Consider the following 21,221-nt stretch of genomic DNA (forward strand, 5'->3'; position numbering starts at 1 on the left):
TCTGAGGGTCTCTTGCATTCAGGGTAGAGAAGAGCTCACTCGGAAAGCTTTGGTATGGTAGGGTACGTTCATAATTCTTGAGTCTTGACAAAAGGTGATATCTGGAAGATTAATAAGCATTTAAGAAAACATTCAGTAAGCTTGTCCTGTATTCCTACACAAAGAGTATAACAACAATATATTCCATAAGAGTAAAGCAAAATAAATCAAGTTATTCCAAGTAAACTAAATTAGAAGGCTTTTCATGAACTGGGCGACTAGTTGGAACTAAGCTGACATGGGGTTGTTAGCTGATTGTAATGTGCCCAGAATTGGAATACTGAACCAGGTTTTTACATTACCCATCCCTCTTGTTTCTTCTGAGCAGCAGGCAGAGATCACAGGTTGGTTTACAGGAATAAGCAGGGTTAGCCTAAATTGCAGAAACAAACTTAACTAATGAGACTAGAATTTAATAACAGGTGTACCATAGTTCTTGAAATTTCTCTCTCCAGTTTCTCATTTTTACCAAAGACAAATCATGGTAAGACTGATTTGCTTTGTTATACTTGGCCTGATTATTTGTATAAAGTGCAGAATAATTATTTTTCACATAGGCTCTTTTAAAATTGGCTTTGCTGGAACTCTGTTCCATAGAAGGCATTTTAGATAAGACTTTTTAAAGCCAAGCTCAGCCATAGGTTTGTACCCTCAAATACCTACGAGTTGAGTAAATTCTCTTCTTGGGGTCCCAAGATAACTTGGGGCTCCTGGACCTATCAGAAAGTGACATTCTTTACTTACCACAGGTCAGAAACCCTATACAGGGACTATTGCAGACAAGGTCAGACCAATTCCTCAAGGGGCTTTTATTGGCTTTACAAGTTAAGTTTGATTCCTTAAATGAAAGCACACCATGCCAGTTAAAGCCTTGGTAAAATTTCTCCAATTGTGTCCTGTTACAAAAGAAAACAGATTCTCACCCCATACCCCTGTTTTTTTTTTTTTTTTTTTTTTGAGATGGAGTCTCGGTCTGTTGCACAGGCTGGAATGCAGTGGCTTGATCTCAGCTCACTGCAATCTCCGCCCCCTGGGTTCAAGCAATTCTCCTACCTCAGCCTCCCTAGTAGTTGAGATTACAGGTGTGTGCTGCCACACCTGGCTAATTTTTATATTTTTAGTAGAGATGGGGTTTTGCCTTTTTGGCCAGGCTTGTCTCGAACTCCTGACCTCAAGTGATCTGCCCACCTCGGTTTCTCCAAGTGCTGGGATTACAGAAATGAGCCACTGAGCCCAGCCCAGAAAATAGATTCTTATTGCACTTATGCAAAAACCTATATTGCCATAATTTAAGAGTACTCACAAATAGTTTCTAAATTTTGGAGGAATCAGGTAGAGAGAAACAAATATGCTTCAAATTTTGTTCACAGGAGTATAGTTTACTCAATTGCTAAAAGCTGTAAATAGCTCAAAAGTTTCCTTCACTCTGAAAAGCAAAAGAAGGAATCAGCAGCATTTTAAGCAAAGTTAAAAAGATTACTTCAGTTTTCTGTTGGTTCAGTTAATTCAGTTAACTCCTGTTCTATTTGATATTCATGAACATTCCAGCTCTTCATGAGAGTTCTGAAAGTTGTTTCCTCTATTCTAATATTACAATTTCCAAAGTTATTAGAAGCCTGCATTTAAGAACACCTGTTAGAGTTTTATAGTTGATTATAAGCCACCTTCTAAAGAGGATTAAAATAAGACAATGATTATCTGTGGATGATAAAAAGTTGTAGGACAGTTGCTATTATAGCCATAGTTGCCGGGCGCAGTGGCTCAAGCCTGTAATCCCAGCACTTTGGGAGGCCGAGGCGGGTGGATCACGAGGTCAGGAGATCGAGACCATCCTGGCTAACACAGTGAAACCCCATCTCTACTAAAAACGCAAAAAAAAATTAGCCGGGCGTGGCGGCAGGCGCCTGTAGTCCCAGCTACTTGGGAGGCTGAGGCAGGAGAATGGCGTAAACCCAGGAGGTGGAGCTTGCAGTGAGCTGAGATCGTGCCACTGCACTCCAGCCTGGGCGACAGAGTGAGACTCCGTCTCAAAACAAACAAACAAACAAAAAAGCCACAGTTAATAAGGAAATCTGGTTACTTCTGTGGCACAAAAATTTTTACATAACAATTATTAATAACAACACTAAGTCATATTATAATTATAGGAGTTTCCCATAAATTTGGAACATATACCAGTTATATCAGATCTTACAGTCTTTCACCAAAAACACATTTTCAACTTTTATTTTTGGCAAAAACCTTGGTAAGTTTGAGATTTTAATTATGTACTAGGTGTGGAGCCTGCCTAGGACATACCAGGCAGAAGCGCAGATTTAGAGCTGACTCTAGCATAGCTAGGGGGCGTGGCTAACTCCACATGTCCCCAGGCCTTACCTAGCTGTAAAGCAGGCAAGTTGTACAGTAAGAGTCATAGTGACATTTTATGAAGCATTTAGAAGGCCTAACAACCCTTGAATTGTACAACATTTCTTGCATAAATTCCTTTTCACAAATCCTTTCACAACTTAAACGACCTGAGACTTTCTTGGACTTTCTGACTTGCCCTAAACATTTCTCCTTTTAAACAACCAGTCGTTTTACTTTAGGACAAATTTTTTTTTTTTTTTTTGAGATGGAGTCTTGCTCTGTTGCCCAGGCTGGAGTGCAGTGGCGCAATCTCGGCTCACTGCAACCTCCACCTCCCAGGTTCAAGCAATTCTCCTGCCTCAGCCTCCTGAGTAGCTGGGATTACAGGCTCATGCCACCATACCCCACTATTTTTTGTAATTTTTAGTAGAGATTGGGTTTCACCATGTTGGTCAGGTTGGTCTCAAACTCCTGACCTCAGGATTATCTGCTCACCTTGGCCTTCCAAAGTGCTGGGATTACAGGCATGAGCTATTGTGCCTGGCCTAGGACAAGAATTTACCATACAAGATCCTTTCTTTTATTTCTTTCTTTTTTTTTGTTTTTTGAGATGGAGTTTCACTCCTGTTGCCCAGGCTGGATTGGAATGGTGCGATCTTGGCTTTCTGCAACCTCTACCTTCTGGGTTCAAGCAGTTCTCCTGCCTCAGCTCCCAAGTAGCTGGGATCATAGGCATGCGCCAACATACCTAGCTGATTGTGTATTTTCTAGTAGAGATGGGGTTTCACCATGTTGGTCAGGCTGGTCTCAAACTCCTGACACCTTAGGTGAGCCAGCTGCCTCGGCCTCCCAAAGTGCTAGGATTATAGGCGTGAGCCACCAGGCCCGGCCCAAGATCCTTTCTTATAGAAAATCTCTTTCTTTATAATCTTTGTAAAGCTAGGAAGCATGGCTAATTCCACATGTCCCCAGGCCTATCTAGAACCTAATAGCTTTAAGGTAGGTAAATTGAACAAGTTTTTAAAGTTAAAGAAGCAGTTTATGACCTTAAAGCATTTAGCAAACTTAATATCTGACCTGCATAATTTAGACTAAATGTTTTTATCAATAATTTTTAAAGCTATTTTTATTTCCCAAAGATTACTAAAGTTACATGAACTAAAAGGCATTGCGGTTTTCATTTTGCCTTCAAAATATTTAAGTGCTTATTTTTGTTTAAGCCAATTAATTAGAGCTCTTTTATATAAACATTACACAGAACACATATATGGCTACACAGAAAGACAGAAGAAGATTACTACAGTAGTTGTAAGATTTTTCATTTGCCAGTTTTTAAGTTTCTTAATTGGATGACTGGCTTTTTGGGGGAACCCTTGGAAGAACAGGGCCAGGAAAGGGGTCTCTGGTGCCTCTTGTTTTTCTCAAGGAGTCCAGGCTGTTAGAGCTTGAATATCCACTTTTAATTAAACTGGTTTTAACCGTAGTACTCTTTAATAAAGTCCTTTTAGAATTTCTTATGCCAAACAGCCAATATTTCTGGCCTTTGAACTTTACCGAAGGTAACCTCCCAGGGGCTTAGAGAAAGGAAAATTTAAGACAGTCCACAGAGGAGGAGAAAATAGACAAGGCCACGCAGGTATTAAACCAGAAAGGACTTACTTCCTAGGTGGGGAATTGAACCAGGACCGTGACTGTGAAAGTGCAAAACCTTAGCTACTGAGCTCTAGCACGGGGCAGCCTCCATTTCCCTTCCCAGAAGGAGTCTAGAATAGTTAATTTTGAACTTGCAAAGGCTTTTTATTTAATATGATTTTGAGAGCTAACTATGGCATAAACCCTAAAATTCCTTTTCCTTGGAAGGCAGACACCAAAAGTACTGCCATGTGGTTACAAGGTCAAGCTCCCAAGGACATAAAACAAGGTGGAGACTTTATCCAATTTTTTGTTTGTTTCAGGGACCTGCAGCCAAGTTTGTTACTGACCAGCTTGCGGGGTTGTCTTGAAAAGTGGGCTTACCGGTGTTTTAAGGTCATGTTTTATCCTGAAGTACCCCTCAACACAGAAAAATGAATTCATAGCACAAAATACAACAGCTTAAGGCTAACCTTAGAATTCTTCTTCTTTAGTTTGTTTGTTGTTTGTTTGTTTTGAGATGGAGTCTCGCTCTGTTTCCCAGGCTGGAGTGCAGTGGCTCGATCTCCACTCACTGCAAGCTCCGCCTCCCGGGTTCACGCCATTCTCCTGCCTCAGCCTCTGGAGTAGCTGGGACTACAGGCGCCTGCCACCATGCCCCACTAGTTTTTTGTATTTTTAGTAGAGACGGGGTTTCACTGTGTTAGCCAGGATGGTCTCGATCTCCTGACCTTGTGATCTGCCCGCCTTGGCCTCCCAAAGTGCTGGGATTACAGGCTTGAGCCACCGCGCCCAGCCTGGCCTTAGAATTCTTTTTCTCATTAATCAAAACTTGACAGATGAGATAAACACTGTTTTTTTGTTTGTTTATTTGTTTGTTTCTCTCCCCGTTCATTCAACCATTTGCGCAGAGAGAGAAGCCAGAAATCTGACTGGTAAGAAATTCTTACCCTTTTGCCGATGTGCCAGACTTCTGGGTTCCCTTTCCCTGAGCAGCCCTAGTGATCTGGCTTGTGGCACCACTGCCCTGGGGGCCAAGCCACATCATAAAGGACATTATTATTTTTTGTTTTGGCCAGAGCAGAATACATGTGATCAAACATAGACATTAGCCACTCTGCTTAGCACGCAATATCAAACTGGCAAGGCTTAAATTTGCCCCCAGATGGGCCCCGTCATCTTTAGTCCAACTTCCAATTTGGAGTTTCAGCACGTGGTCTCTGGGCAAGATGGTTGCCCTGAGTAACAGAAAAAATAGAAAGGAAAAGTAGAGAGGGAAAGTATTGCCTGAGGCAGGGCAGGAAAGGGGAAGAGCTTAGGGAGGCCAGAAAAGACCCACTCGTTGCAGCCGACAATGAAAAATTCAGGCGGCAGCTTGTCGCTAGCAAAGGAATCTTTTCCAGCCGTCCCATAGCGCTCCAGTTTCCCCGTTTAGGGAGGAAAAAGCTCCCCACGTCCCAGGATCCTGTACACGCCTAACCCTGTCACCCACAGCCAGCAACAAAGTGCAAGGCAGATTAATCCAAAGAGAATAGCTTTTAACATCTCATAGTGCCAAACCTGTTCTTAGCTGAGACGGACTTTACTGAGTCTTTAATCCCCTAAGTCTTAGAAGGGACTCTAGCCCTCCAAGCCTCTGAATCTTAGAAGGGACTCTAGTCTTCCAAGCCTCTGAATCTTAGATGGGACTGTAACCCTCCAAGCCCTTAAATCTTAGAAGGGACTGTAGCCCTCCAACCCCCTAAATCTTAGAAGGGACTCTAATCCTCTTAATTTGGGCCTCTAACCCAATCCCATTCTTTACCCAGGTACCCACCACTTACCCAAAGTCATCCAATCAGTGCTGCAGTGTATTTCCTTTGGGTCAGGGGTCTCCTCAGTGTTGTCCCTTTTGTGGTTGGTGAGAAAGATGTTACTGGACCCCACCACTTACCCAGAGTTAGCTTTTGGATCAGGGGTTTCTGCAGTATAGTCCCTTCGTGGTCATTAGAAAGATGTTACAGGAAAGGGGATCCGCTGCAGACCCTAAGAGAGGGTTCTTGGAGCTTGCACAAGAAAGAATTCCGGGCGAGTCCACGGTGCAAAGTGAAAGCAAGTTTATTAGTGAAGGAATAAAAGAATGGCTACTCCGTGGACAGAGCAGTTCTGAGGGCTGCTGGTGCCCATTTTTATGGCTATTTCTTGATGATACGTGAAACAAGCGGGAGGGGGGGATTATTCATGCCTCCCCTTCCTGACGTTGCCATGGCATCTGGAAACTGTCATGGTGCTGGTGGAGTACAGCAGTGAGGATGACCAGAGGTCACTGTCATTGCCATTTTGGTTTTGGTGGGCTTTGGCCGGCTGCTTTACTGCAAACGGTTTTATCAGCAAGGTCTTTATGACCTGTATTTTGTGCCAACTTCCTATCTCATCCTGTGACTTAGAATGCCTTGGTCATCTGGGAATGCAGCCCAGTAGGTTTCAGCCTCATTTTACCCAGCTTCTATTCAAGATGGAGTTGCTCTGGTTCACACGCCTCTGACAAGCGCATTATCACTTACAGCAAGGACTTGAAACAGCCAGCATTACAGAGCCTGCTGGGGTGGGAGGTTTAATGACACAGAAAATCTTTGGTACAGTTTTGTGAAACTTGTGGGATACAAGAGTGTTCCTACACCACGATTTCAATGATGTACAAGAGCCTGGGAGAAAAGACACTGAAAGGTTGCTAGTGGTCACTTGTGGGGATTGGGATCTGGGCTAATTTTATTTTCTTCTTTGCGCTTTACTATTTTGTCCAACTTTTCTTTTTTTTAATAACGAGCATACGTTAACCTTTTTTAAAAAGTTTATATGACTTTAATGAAAAGGTATTTTAAGGTATAATATATTAAATGTATATGTGCATTAATATATAATATGTACATTACAAACATAAATATGTACTTTAGTACATAAAAATCTGAAATACATGCACCTGGGAAAAAAGAATTGAAACCATATAAAAATACATCTGGCTGGGCGCGGTGGCTCATACCTGTAATCCTAGCACTTTGGGAGGCCGAGGTGGGCGGATCATGAGGTCAGGAGATCGAGATCACCCCAGCTCACACAGTGAAACCCCGTCTCTACTAAAAATACAAAAAAATTAGCCGGGCGTGGTGGCAGGCACCTGTAGTCCCAGCTACTCGGGAGGCTGAGGCAGGAGAATGGCATGAACCCAGGAGGTGGAGGTTGCAGTGAGCCAAGATCTCGCCACTGCACTCCAGCCTGGGCGATAGAGCGAGACTCCATCTCAAAATAATAATAATAATAATAATAATAAAATAAAAATAAAAATACATCTGCAGGACAGTTTCCCTCCTGTGCCTGTCTCTAAATTTCTTTCCAGGGCAACTGTCACTATCATTTCCTGTGGGTGCCTCTGGAGATATTTTATATAACAGTCATGAATATGTATACAACACCCACGTTTTTTCCCAAATGTTGCCTTTTATTCAGGCTCTTCTGCTCCTCATTTTCTGTCCCTTTTATTTTTTCTACATGAGAACTTAGCTCTATTTTTAATTTTTATTATTTATTTATTTTTATTTTTTTCGTTTTTTTTTTTGAGATGGAGTTTCACTCTTGTTTACCAGGCTGGAGTGCAATGGCGCAATCTCGGCTCACTGCAACCTCTGCCTCCTGCATGCAAGCCATTCTCCTGCCTCAGCCTCCTGAGTAGCTGGGATTACAGGCACCTACCACCATGCCCAGCTAATTTTTTTGTATTTAGTAGAGACGGTGTTTAACCGTGTTGGTCAGGCTGGTCTGAAACTCCTGACCTCAGGTGATCCACCTGCCTCGGCCTCCCAAAGTGCTGGAATTACAGGTGTGAGCCACTGCACTCAGCCCATTTTTACTTTATTATTATTTTTGAGATGGAGTTTCACTATTGTTGCCCAGGCTAGAGTGCAGTGGGGCAATCTTGGCTCACTGCAACCTCGGCCTCCGAGGTTCAAGCAATTCTTCTGCCTCAGCCTCCTGAGTAGCTGGGATTACAGGCATGTGCCACCATGCCTGGCTAATTTTGGTATTTTTAGAAGAGATGAGGTTTCACCATGTTGGCCAGGCTGGTCTTGAACTCTTGACCTAAAGTAATCCACCCGCCTCGGCCTCCCAAAGTGCTGGGATTACAGGTGTGAACCACCACACCCGGCCCAACCCTATTTTTAAAATGTAACTAATACAACCCAAGACTGTTCATATCTATGCGCACAGATCTACTCAGGCTTTTCAATGACTTCATGGTGGTCTGTTATCTCAGTGTAATCGTAATTTCATCTGACTCCGTATGTGGACATTTAAATGTTTCTAATCTTTGGCACAAGTCTTAATGAGTGTAGATGTATATACATGTGTCAATCACTAAAGGGATGTCAGATTGTTGTAATCACTTCTAGTAATCCAAAATCCACTTCTACCAACAACAAAAGTAACAGGAAGCCTATCTCATGGGCGAAAGGAGGAAATGGTCTTTTTGATAAATAATTCTGGGTGAACTAGAGATTTGTATGGGAAAGGCTTGTCTTGATCCACCTCCCACCATACCAAAAAACCCATTCCATATGGACTGCAGAGCTAAGTGTGAAAAGTGAAAACAAATCAAGCTTTTAGAGGAAAATATAGGAGGATGTCTTTGTATCCTTGGAGCAAATAAAGATTTCTTTTTCTTTTTTCTTTTTTTTTTTTTGAGACAGAGTCTCACTCTGCCACCAGGCTGGCGTGTAATGGCGTGGTCTTGGCTTATGGCAACCTCCGCACTCCCAGGTTCAAGCGATTCACTGGTCTCGGCCTCCCAAGTAGCTGGGATTACAGGCGCCCACCACCACCCCCAGCTAATTTTTTGTATTTTTAGTAGAGATGGGGTTTCACCATGTTGGCCAGGCTGGTCTCAAACTCCTGACCTTGTGGTCTGCCTGCCTTGGCCTCCCAACGTGCTGGGATTACAGGCGTGAGCCATCACGCTCGGCCTAAAGATTTCTTAAAACAGTGCTCAAAAGTGCTAACCAAGAAATTGATAAATTGAACTGTATTGAAAACAAGGAGTTGTGTTCATCGGCACTGTCAAGAGAGTGGGAAGGATAGTTGCAATATATATGCATATCCCAAACAGAACTTGTATTCAGCCAGTACAGAGAACTAGAGCTTATGAAGGAAAAGAGAGACAACCCCGTGGGGATACTTCACAGAAGAGGATAGCTAAATTGTCAGCCATCATGGAAGAAGTGTTCAATTGTGCTGGTCATTAGGAAGATGCAAATTAAAACAGCAAGGTGAAATCACTACACCTCTGCCCGGCCCAAGCCTGAAATGAAAAAGACAGCAAATATCAAAAGTTGGGGAGGATGTTTATTGTTGTTTTGAGCTGTTAGGTTTTGGGGTAATTTGTTATGTGACAATAGCTAGCTAATGCATCTGGTCATTTGGAGAAGGTTTTAGGAGTCATTGAGAAGATGAAATGGTTACATTTTGGGACTCATTTTAAAGTAGCTTGGTCCTTTCTATCAATATGCAATGAAAAATGAAAGTAATTATTTAGGTAATTTGACCAAGGTAATATTAGTTCCATTTGGAGTTTTCCAGTCAAAGTTTATGATGTGCCTTTTATTTTAATTGAATTTCTTCGTAATGGTGCTGATTCCCATTTCACTTGGCTGAGGCCAACTCAGCCTTGATCTCCAAATTTCCTTCCAGGGCTGGAAACCTCTGTGGCAATTCGGGGTAATCACCCCTCTGATGTTGCTGCATCCAACTGTAAGAGAGGAAAGACATTTTACCTGAGAAAAAGCTTGCACGCCAGAGAATGCAGCACCTCACTAGCATGTCATGAAGACTCGGGCCTGACCTTTAAAACCAATTACCAGGATATCCATACCAAGCTAAACAAAACAACGATCAGGGGACAGAGCTGAACAGGCTTTGGAAACCCCACACCAAGTGGTTTCACTTTGCACTTTCTAGAAGACTGTTCCCCCTTAAAACGCAGCATAATGTCCAAGGGGGCTTCCACCTGGAAAAACCGCCCTGCCCTTAAACCTCGTCAACATGACGACACAGTCATCCTTCAAAGGAAAATTCCAAAGGCAAGGGCAGGCGCTCGCCGTTGAGTTTGGCTTCCTTTTACAGAATCTCTTTCTCGGCAGCAGCCACACAACTGCAAGCTGTTGAGAAGTGCAAGCCCTGACTGGGGCAGTGGCTCACGCTTGTAATCCCAGCACTTTGGGGGGCTGAGGCCGGTGGATCACCTGAGGTCAGGAGTTTGAGACCAGCCTGGCCAACATGGTGAAACCCCGTCTCTACTACAAATACAACAACAACAAAAATTAGCCGGGCGTGGTGGCGGGCACCTGTAATCCCAGCTACTCGGGAGGCTGAGGCAGGAGAATTGCTTGAACTTGGGAGGTGGAGGTTGCAGTGAGCTGAGAAGCTGAGATCGTGCCATTGTGCTCCAGCCTGGGTGACAAGAGCGAAACTCTATCTCAAAAAAAGAAAAAGAAAAAGAAAAAGAGAAAGTGCAAGCACATCCCCACCCATGATGACAGTGCATCCCAGCCACACGGAGGGGCAGTCCTCGGGCAGCTGGCAGGCTCGGAGGAGTTTTCTAGCCTCCCACGGTGTGTGGTCTCGGGGGCAGGAAGGGGAGTGCCATGACGCTGGCTGTGGCCATGGCCACCCCTTTGTCCCCACATTGTCGTGAGGATTTTCACCCCCACTTGCAAACACGGGAGATGCTCCTGGAGGTGAGACAGTGCCCAGTGTGCCGGGGAGGACCATTGGGGCTCACTGCCGCTTTAGGCAGGGTACAGCGTCTTCACAACTCACTCCCGCTGTGGTTTATTTGTTGCTCCTGTTTGTGTCTGTGGGGGTGGTCACCCAGGACCCAGTAGACAGGGTGGCCCTTGCAGCAGGTGCCTCTGAGGAGAGGACACTCCCATAGAAGGAGCACATGTTGCTGGTACTCAAGGCCCACTGGCCAGAGCTGGCCACAGCCCCCTCACTGCTGGGGGATCCCGACGGCTGTCTCAGCCACAGCCAGGCATGGTGGTGGCCTTGCCACCCGGCGGCGTCCCCAGTGCTAGACACTAAGCTCCCAGAGGGCAGAGAACACGATGCTTTTGCTCCTCCTGCTTCATGGTTCGGCCCTCAGCTTCACTCCTACGAGGAGCCCTTTCCTCTGTGTGCACGTGTGTGTCTCTGTGTATGTGTGTCTCTGCATGTGTGTGTGTGTGTGCATGCGTGTGCATGCCTTGGCACTGGGAGCCTCAATCCTGGTGTTATTTTTCAAATATAAGCGACATCTGATTTCCCTCTATGATTTTTCGGCTGCTCGTTTTTAACCCCAGGATTCTTTTCTCAATAGCACTCTAGCAGAGCTTTGATCCCTGCTGAATACAGTCTGCACGCAGGAAGTGTGAGCTGGTTCTGATATTGGTGGAACAGCTGGACTGTAAACCTGCAGCATGGGAGTCCTCAGGAGCTGCCTCATTTAGAAGCATCCGGGCTGTCATCGTTTTGACCTTGTGCCTCTCTAACCGAGAAATGACAGAGCCGAGCAAAGCCGGGAAAGATGCAGGAACGAGGCCTGGCAGCCCTGAATCAGTTTCTCCAAGAAACAGGCCTGAGGTTTGAAGCGATTCAGGTTAGAAATCAATGAGGAGATTTTTTTTGGTCTCCACTAATTTATTAGATAATCAGGTGAAATCCAAGTGTACCATGCTAAAGATGTCTGAACGTTAAAATTGCTTTTTCGTTTTTGATGGGCCATTGGACTCCTGGGCATCTACCCAAAGGAGCTGCAAGTAGGGACTTGAGCAGACACGTCTTTGCCGGTGTTCACGACAGCACGGTTCACACTGTCCAGGAGGTGAAAACAACCCAGATGGCCAGCAGTGATGACCAGACACACAAAACGTGGTGTAAACATACAGTGGAATATTATTCAGCCTTAAAAAAGAACGAAATTCTGACACGTTCTGCAACATGGATGAGCCTTGAGGAGATTACACTCAGTGAAATAAGCCCGACGCAAAAGAGCAACGATTGTCCGCTGATATGAAATATCCAGACTAGGCAGGTATTACACAGAGACAGAAAGTAGAACGGTGGGTGTCGGGGCTGGGGGAGGGCGGCCGGGAGTTAGTGTTTAATGGGGACAGAGTTTCTGTTTGGGAAGACGAGAACGTCCTGGAGATGGATAGCAATGTGAGTGTGCTTAATGCCCCTGAACTGTACACCTAAAAGTGGCTAAGATGGCAAATTTTATGTTAGATATAGTTTGCTGCAATTAAAAAAATTAATAATGTAAAAACCTACCTGGGATGGGTTTGCAAAAGTTCTGCCAGAAACAGGAATGGATGTGTTTAGGAGAATCTGGGCAGAGAGCCAGGAATGGAAGCCAGTTAAACCTCTTTGAGAACTCGTACTTCGGCAGTTTTAATTTCTTGTAAGTAGTAAAATATATAAGACCAACAAATTAAATGCTTCTCCCCAAAACAAAATTGGCACAATTTATGACTCATTTACATTGTAAATCTACAATTAAGATGGGAAATGAACCAATTCTGGCCACCTGAACTGGTGAGACAAGTTGAATTTTGTCCCCCAAAATTCATATGTTGAAATTCAAACTCCCAGCATCCCAGAATGTGACCTGATTTGGAGATGGGGCCTCTGCTGAGACAATCAACTTAAAATGAAATCATTAGGGTGGGCCTTAATCCAGGAGGACTGGTGTCCTTATAAAGAGGAGCGATTTGGAGAGACACACACCGGGAGAGCGCCACATGAAGATGAAGGCAGAAAGTGGGGAGATGCTTTCATAAGCCAAAGACTGCCCAGGCTTGTGAGCAAAAACAGCCTCCGGAAGCTGGAAGAGAGCCTTGCAACAGATTCCTCCTAGCACCCCTAGAAGGAACCCCCACTGCCAACATCTTGATTTGGAACTTGCAGCCTCCGAAACTGTGAGATGATAAATTTCTGTTGTTGAAGCCACCCAGTTGGTGGTACTTTGTTACAGCAGCCTTAGAAACTAATACAAGTACATAAAACACCAGAAAGATTTTCCCTTTCCCTGTATTGTGTTCGGATTTCCCACTGCTCATAAAGACTCCCCTCATATTGGCTTAGGGCCTGCCATAATCTCCAGTGTGATCTCATCTTAACTCGTGACATCTGCACAGCCCCGTTCCCAATAAGGTCAGAAGGACAGGTAGTGAAGGTTAGGACTTCAACATGGTTTTTGAGGATCCTAGTCAACCCATAACAGTCCACACTCAGGTTCCTTCAAATTCATGTCCTTCCCACAGGCGAAATGCCTTCACCCCATCCTAACATTCCCCAAGGTCTTAAGTCTTCTAGAGTCAACTCTGGGTCCAAAATCTCATCGAACTCCCATGATTAACTCAAAGTCCCAAATCTCTGTCCTCCTCTGTTGTTTCGGGCCTTGCACAGAGGAGTGCCTGGTGAACATGTGGTGGAGGATACAGAAACCCACGTGGATTCCAGGTGGTGACTTTTGTGTCATTACAGAAGTCTAGTGCACATTAGGAAGACAGTGCCAATGGTCTTGACTTAACGTTTACTGCACACCTACTGTGTGCAGGGGTCCTGGGGACCCCACAGATGAAAACATAAGCACATGATCAGAATACAGTGTAAAGCTGGGCTTCATCTATTACAGTGGGCACCATACAGTTTTACACTCGTGTACCTAAAACAACCCGGACAAGGCACAGGATTGATTTTCAATTTTGTAAAACAGAGCAAAAGTGCTTTTATTGATGTTTCGTTTCTTTTTCCTGAGATCTTACCTCCCTAGACAGAACTAAAAACTGTTTTTATATTAAAGGTCTGTGCTTCAGACTTTAAAAATATCTGTAGAATCTGTAATAAAGTTATCCATTTCATTTATGATAATGGTCATTCTTATTTTCTCTTTTGTTCCTGATCAATCTAACTAGAATTTATAAATTTAACAATTTTCTCAAGAACTAACATTCCCTTTCATTGATGTTCTCTATTATTTTCTGTTGTTTCATTGATTTCAACTCTGATTTTTATTATTTCTTTTCTCCTTTTTATTTCAGGTTTCATTTGGTCTTATTTTTCTAGTTTGTTAAGGTGAAAGCTGAGGTCAATAATTTGCCTTTCTTCTTTTCCTTAAAAATGTGTTCGCTGGGTGTGGTGGCTCATGTCTGTAATCCCAGCACTTAGGGAGGCCAAGGCAGGCTGATCACTTGAGGTGAGGTGTTTGAGACCAGCCTGGCCAACACAGTGAAACCCTGTCTCTACTAAAAATACAAAATTAGCCGGGCGTAGTGCTGGATGCCTATAATCCCAGCTACTTGGGAGGCTGAGGTGGAAGAATCACTTGAACCTGGGAGGTGGAGGTTGCAGTGAGCCAAGATTGTGCCATTGCACTCCAGCCTGGGCAACAATAATGAAACTCTGTCTCAAAAAAAAAAAAAAAAAAATGTTTTAGGCTGAGTGTGATGGCTCACACCTGTAATCCCAGCACTTTGGGAGGCTGAGGCAGGCAGATCACTTGAGGTCAGGGGTTCAAGACCAGCCCGGTCAAGATGGTGAAACTCCATTTCTACTAAAAATACAAAAATTAGCTGGGCATGGTGGTGCACCTCTAATCCCAGCTACTCAGGAGGCTGAGGCAGGAGAATCGCTTGAACCCAGGAGGTAGAGGTTGCAGTGAGCTGAGATTGCACCACTACACTCCAGCCTGGGTGACAGAATGAGACTCTGTCTTAAAAAAAAATTGTTTTAAAAACATCTTTATATACTTCACATACAATTCACCCTTTTAAAGTATGTAAGTCACTGGTAGTATATTCTTAGACAAGTTCAACCACCAGTAAAATTAATTTTAGAACATTTTCTTCACCCCAAAAAGAAACCTATATTCATGACTTCAAATTTCTCCTTCCCCCAGCTCCTGGCAACCTATAGTCGACTTTCTGTGTCTGTAGTTGTCCCTGTTCTGGACATTTCCTATAAGTGGAATCATATATGATCTTTTGTGTGTAGCTTCCTTCACTGAGCATAATGTTTTCAAGGTTCATTCATGCTGTGTCAGGGCCTGCTTGCTTTTATGGCCGAATAATGCTCCGTTGTGTGGGTAGACCACGCTGTGTTTCTCCATTCACCATTGGATGGACATCTGGGTTGTTTCTCCCTTTCGGCTATTATGAATAATGGTGCCATGAACATTTACATGTACATTTTGTGTGGACGTATGTTTCCTTTTTTTTTCTTTTGTTGGAGATGGAGTTTTGCTCTTTTGCCCAGGCTGGAGTGCAGTGGCATGATCTTGGCTCACCGCAACCTCCACCTCTGGGGTTCAAATGATTCTCCTACCTCAGCCTCCTGAGTAGCTCGGATTACAGGTGCCCGGCACCACGCCCAGCTGCTTTTTGCATTTTTAGTAGAGACAGGGTTTCGCCATGTTGGCCAGGCTGGTCTCGAACTCGTGACCTCATGATCTGCCCGCCTTGGCCTCTCAGAATGCTGGGATTACAGGTGTGAGCCGCCACGCCTGGCCTGCTTTCACGTGTCTTGGATGTGTACCTAGAGAAGGAATTGTGGGGTTCTATAGTAGCTCTGTGTTTCACCTGTGAAGAACTACCAGACTTTTCCAGAGCAGCTACAGCATTTTACCTTCCCACCAGCGGTGTATCAGATTCTTATTTCTGCACACCTTCACCCACACTTATCTGCCTCTTTTTCCCCCTGACTTTGATTCTAGCCTTTCATTGAATGTGAAATGACATTTCCTTGTGGTCTTGATTTGCATTTCCCTGGTGACTAATAATGTCTAGGGTGTCTTCATGTGTTTGGTGGCCATCTGTATATTTTCTTTGGAAGGACGTCTGCTTAGATCCTTTGCCCATTTTTAAAGTGGGTTGTCTTTTTATTGTCGAGTTACCTGAGTTCTTTACAAATTCTGGATACAAAGCCCTTCTTAGAAATAAGATTTGAAAATATTCTCTCCCATCTGGTTGGTTATCTTTTTACTAACTTACTTTTTTTTTTTTTTTTTGAGACGGTCTCACTCTTTTGCCCAGGCTGGAGTGCAGTGGCGCAATCTTGGTTCACTGGAACCTCTACCTCCCAGGTTCAAGCAGTCCTTGCACCCCAGCCTCCTGAGTAGCTGGGACTACAGGCACGCACCATCACACCTGGCTAATTTTTATAGTTTTTTGTAGAGGCAGGGTTTTGCCATGTTGGTCAGGCTGATCTCAAACTCCTGGCCTCAAGTGATTGAACTGCCTTGGCCTCCCCAAGTGCTGGGATGACAGTCGTAAGCAACTGCACCCAGCCTACTTTCTTGATAGTGTCCTTGGGAGCACAGCTGTTTTGAATCTGCTGAAATCCAATTTCTTTCTTCTTCCTTTTGTTGCTCATGCTTTGGTGTCAAGGCTAAGAGGCCGTTGCCTCCATGAAGTCCTGGAGACACAGCACTCTGTTGCTTCTAAGAGCTTCATCATTCTAGCGCTTGCCTTTAGTTCTTTGTTTTTGAGGGAACAGAGGCCATTTAGCTTGGAGAAGGAGGGAGGGGTATGGTAGCTACTGGCAGACTTAGAGGGGCTGTCCTGGGATAGTGTCCAGAGGGCATTGGGACCCTGAGGACAGCTGGAGCCAGTGTGTGTGTGTGTGTTGGGGGCAGGGGTTAGTGGAGGGGTAGGGGAGTGGGATTTAGTTAGGCAGACCCTCTGTCAGCTCTAACGATCTGGGGATGAAACAGGTTGGACAGGGAGGGGTCCTTTGGAGCTCTCGCCTCTCAGAAGCAGGACCCAAACCGACTCCCCAGCTCCCCCAGCATGTCCCCTCCAGCTTGAGGCAGGGCTGATGTGGGGTAGGATGGGGGAAGGAGCCCTGGTGAGTCAGATGGAGAACAAAGGGCCCACCTTGGTGGGAGGAGGGAGAGAGGAGGCCGAGGAGGGTGAACTCTGCGGACAGGTGGCCTGCGAGGAGTGTTATGCTGCCCTCCGGCTCTGGGTGAGGCCCCTATCCCACCAAGGAAGACTCTCCTTGCAGAGAACTCATCTTCCACCTTCCAAAACTTCAGGGCGCCGCTCAGGCACCTCACAGGATAACAGCTTGGATAGCAGCAGCATTGGCTGTTCACAAGCATCTTGTGGTTTTTCAGAGCAGGCAGCACTTCCTCCTGCCAGTCCCTCTCTCCAGAAGCCTGGTCCTCACATGGGCACCTTTCCTTTCCTCACCCTCCAGGTCGCCCAAATCCCATAGCCCTTATCATGTGCTGTGGATGCCAATACACAGCCAGGCCCCTGTCTCTGGGGAGCAACCAGGAGCTCAGACAGCCCAGATAAAGGCTGCTGTTCCAGAGCTGTGGGAAGGGAGGGGACAGGATGAGAAGAAAAGGAAGGAAAAGCCTGCGGAACCTGCAGTGCGATTGTTGGGGGAAGCCAGTGAGAAGTCAGGTTTGGAGAGGGCAGATACTTGTTTCTGCCTCCGCAGGATGCTGCTCTCAGAAGGCAAAGAGCTCTTGGGCTGGGCATAGTGGCTTACGCTGGTAACTGCAACACTTTGGGAAGCCAAGGCAGGTGGATTACTTGAGGTCAAGAGCTGGAGACCAGCCTGGCCAACATGGTGAAACCTCTTCTCTACTAAAAATACAAATATTAGCTGGGTGTGGTGGCACATGCCTGTCATCCCAGCCACTTGGGAAGCTGAGGCATGAGAATTACTTAAATCCGGGAGGTGGAGGTTGCAGTGAGCTGAGATTGCACCACTGCACTCCAGCCTGAGCGACAGAGCGAGGCTCCGTCTCAAAAAACAAAAACAAAAAATAAAAATAATTTTTTTAAAAAAAGGGGGAAGAGCTCTTGGTGGAAGGAAGCCCAGCTTCCAGTATTACCCAGGTCTCAGGGAAGCACTCTCTTGACTCTCTGGGACTCAGTTTCCCTGTCTCCTGCTGTGAGGTGACCCTTGCTGTGGTCGATCCATTCAACCTCACCCTGAGCAATTTTGGGGGCTGGGCCCTGAGCCCTGTCCAGGGCCTCAGAGGCAGGGGCGTGATCCAGGGGCGTCTCCGCAGCGGTGGCGAGGCGGGTCATGATAGTCCAATCTGTCATTCTCCCAGATGGGGGCAGTGAGGCCCGGAGAGAGAAGAGGACTGAACCGTCAGCGGGACTGTGAGCTCTTGGAGGCAGGGCTGAGTCTTTTTCTTTTCATGTCTGTATCCCCAGCACCCAGCACATGGCGGGGCACATACGAGGTCTTCGGAAGCTGCCTGGTTGCTTGGGTGCACTGCTTTGTGATAGAGTTAGAACCTGGACTTCTGCTTCCTGGCCCGCTTTCCACTGCACCGGGCTCCGAGTTAATGGCAGGGAGGGTGGGAAAGACCTGGGCCCCGCCCACCTGGGCCCTGGCCCCGCCCTGCCCCGCCCCTGCCCTGAACCCCGCCCTTCCTTGGCTCCGCCCCTGCCCCGCCTTCGTCGCGGAGCCTGGCTCTAGCCTGGGACATCTCTCTGGACTCAGCCTCCCACAGGAGTGAGCCACCGTGCCCGGCCCCTCCTATACTCTTTTGAGGATTCAGGAGTGCAGGGATGCTCTTTGGGCTGAGAACTCGCTGGTCAGGCTGCTTGGCCTCTTACCCCATCTGTAGAGTGGGCTCAGGCCTGATGGTGATCGTGTCTTGTTTGTCACTCTGGGATTCGTGTCTCTGGTGACATTTTTGCAGCACTTGGTCACGCAGATGACTGTGGACAGCTGCCGGGAGCACTGGCCGTGTGCACCAGACTCAGCATGAGGAAGTCCTGGGGGGCAAAGTGTAAGAGGACAACGCTGTGAGGGAAAAAGCTGTGGGGCAGGGAGTCAGGAGCCCAGGGCATGGGTTTAGTCCTGTCCCTGACTTGCTAGTCCACAAAAGCCTGTCCCCCGGTGTTAGTTTTCTATGCCTGGATTACATGGCAGTTGAGTCCTAAACACTGTGGGACAGACGCTGCCTCAGGTTCTCGCATCTGGCTCAGTCCTTACAGAGGAGCTGTCTGGAGGACTGGCGGGGCTCTGGGCTTCTGTACGCCCAAGCTCCTCCATCCAGCCTGTGGGCTCTGCCAGGAGCTGGCGCCTGACAACCCCTCCTGATGTTCCCTTCCACTGGGGAGGGCCTCCTTCAGCCTCTCCCGGGCGCCCTCCTCCTACTCAGAGGGAGAGTTTGTAGATGAGATCGGCCGACAGGGCCTACCATCTTCCCTCTGCCCCATGACGACAGATACCTGCCCAGGCTGTGGAGGCCCATGGTCAGTTTGTCCAACACTGGAGCTCATGTTAGGCCTCTCACTGGCCTGCAGACAGAAGCCATATTCTCCAAAATCCCTTTCCTTAGCAATAAGGGGGTATCTTGGTTTCCCATCTGCCAAGTCCTGTGTGTGGTTTCTCCCCTGGCTTGGAACACAGGAGAGGTGCTGTTGGCTGGCCACTCCATGTGTCCAGTCAGGTGGTTCCTCTCACGGTCCTGGGTGGCTCCCTGCTGCCAATGGGATGAAGTTCACATCCCTAGGATAGCTGGCCCCATGCACCCCTGCCCACCCCAGCATCAACCTTCTGCCTGCACCCCAGCCCTCTGCCACGTTGAGCTCCTGCAGACCCTCTACTTTGCTGCACTGGCCTTTGAAGATTCTGCTGACTTACCTGGAATGTTCCTTCCTCCCCTCCTGAATACCCCAACCCAAGCTCATTGCCTAGCTAATAGCTATCTTTTGACTCAGGTCCCAGCCTGGTTGTCACTTCCCCCAGGAAGCATTCCTGGATTGCCCAAGCTGCTTTAGGCATTGCCTCTGTGCCTTTCTCCATCAGTGTCCTGGCTACAGTGGGAGGTCTTTGCCTCTTGGGCTGAGGACAAGGGCCTGTCAGGGCTGTTGGGCAGAACAGTGACCCAGAGCTAGCAGGTGCCCCGAGAGGTCTGAGGGAACTCTTTTTCTCCTTTCCTCTCCCGTCACTGCCCCTGCCTGTCCCTCCCTTCCTCGTTGTCTTCATTCACCTCCTATACACTTTTTTTTTCAAACAAGGTTGTCCAGGCTGGATGGAGCACAGTGGCATGATCTTGGCTGACTGCAACCTCCGCCTCCCGGGTTCAAGTGATTCTCCTGCCTCACCCTTCCGAGTAGCTGGGATTACAGGCACACGCCAACAGGCCCTGCTAATTTTTGTATTTTTAGTAGAGACGGGGTTTCACCGTATTGCTAACAGGATGGTCTCGATCTCCTGAGCTCGTGATCCACCCGCCTCGACCTCCCAAAGTGCTGGGATTACAGGCGTGAGCCACCGTGCCCGGCCCCTCCTATACTCTTTTGATTCCTGACACACTGGGGTTAATGACCCAGCGGCAGAGGGGCCTCCTTCAAGCCCCTGACCCCCTTGGAGTCCAGCCTTCTCTCCGGGCCCTCCTTGCCTTCACTTCCTCCATGCCAGCCTTGAATTATGGGACGCGTTGGGCCCATTTGCCAGGTGTCTGGCCCCGTCTGGAAGCAAGTGGTTTGCTTCGAGGTGATGAGCGTGGCTTGCTGGGCTTGGCCCTGAGCCAGCACACGTTGTTTGGCTATGAGCCACCATGCACCTTCCCCTGACTCTGCAAAGAGTTCAGCCAAGACAGAGGACTGAAGTACATTCCCCCCATTTTGTCTTTGTTTTTGGAAATATCTTGCACATGCTATTTATGTTTTTGAAAAAAATCAATGCAACGAACTGTGTGCAATATGCTCCTTAGCTAGAGAAGGTGGAATTATCCTTGTCCCTGCTTTTTTATTCCCACTGTCAAAGAAGACACCCTGTGGTAGCCACATCCTCCCTGACAGTGGCTGGTGGCCTTGGGAGATTTGTCTTCAGAAAGCCCAGGCGGAGCGGGAGTTTTGACTTTTTTTTTTTTTTTGATATGGAGTCTTACCTTGTCGCCCAGGCTCCTGACCTCAGGTGATCCACCCGCCTTGGCCTCACAAAGTGTTGGGATTACAGGCCTGAGCCACCGCGCCTGGTCAAGTTTTGACTGTTTTGTGCCAGTGGTCAAACACATTTGCACTCGTTGGCCCATGAGTGTTTTGAGGGAACTATGTGAATATGTGTGCCCTGAATTACCTGCTCTCTGGGGCTCTGCATTCAGCCTGGGCTGGTGGGGAACCCCGCCATCTCTGAGGCTGGTGGAGCAG

General features: G+C 46.8%; 1 long non-coding RNA gene across 2 annotated transcripts in view; it reads left to right on the forward strand.

Annotated features, from left to right (window-relative positions):
• Nucleotides 1-13,961, forward strand: part of LOC115894836 — a 31,283-nt gene extending 17,322 nt beyond the window's left edge. The window contains exon 3 of one of the 2 annotated variants that reach the window (XR_004055043.1): nt 11,405-13,961. This is a non-coding gene — a long non-coding RNA (uncharacterized LOC115894836). Of the gene's footprint in view, nt 1-9,738; nt 10,353-11,404 lie in introns of those variants that run through there. The other variant, XR_004055048.1, reaches the window with a different exon arrangement.
• The last annotated feature ends 7,260 nt before the right edge of the window (nt 13,962-21,221 follow it).

Source organism: Rhinopithecus roxellana, chromosome 2, assembly GCF_007565055.1.
Source record: "Rhinopithecus roxellana isolate Shanxi Qingling chromosome 2, ASM756505v1, whole genome shotgun sequence".
NCBI classification, from domain to species: domain Eukaryota; kingdom Metazoa; phylum Chordata; class Mammalia; order Primates; family Cercopithecidae; genus Rhinopithecus; species Rhinopithecus roxellana.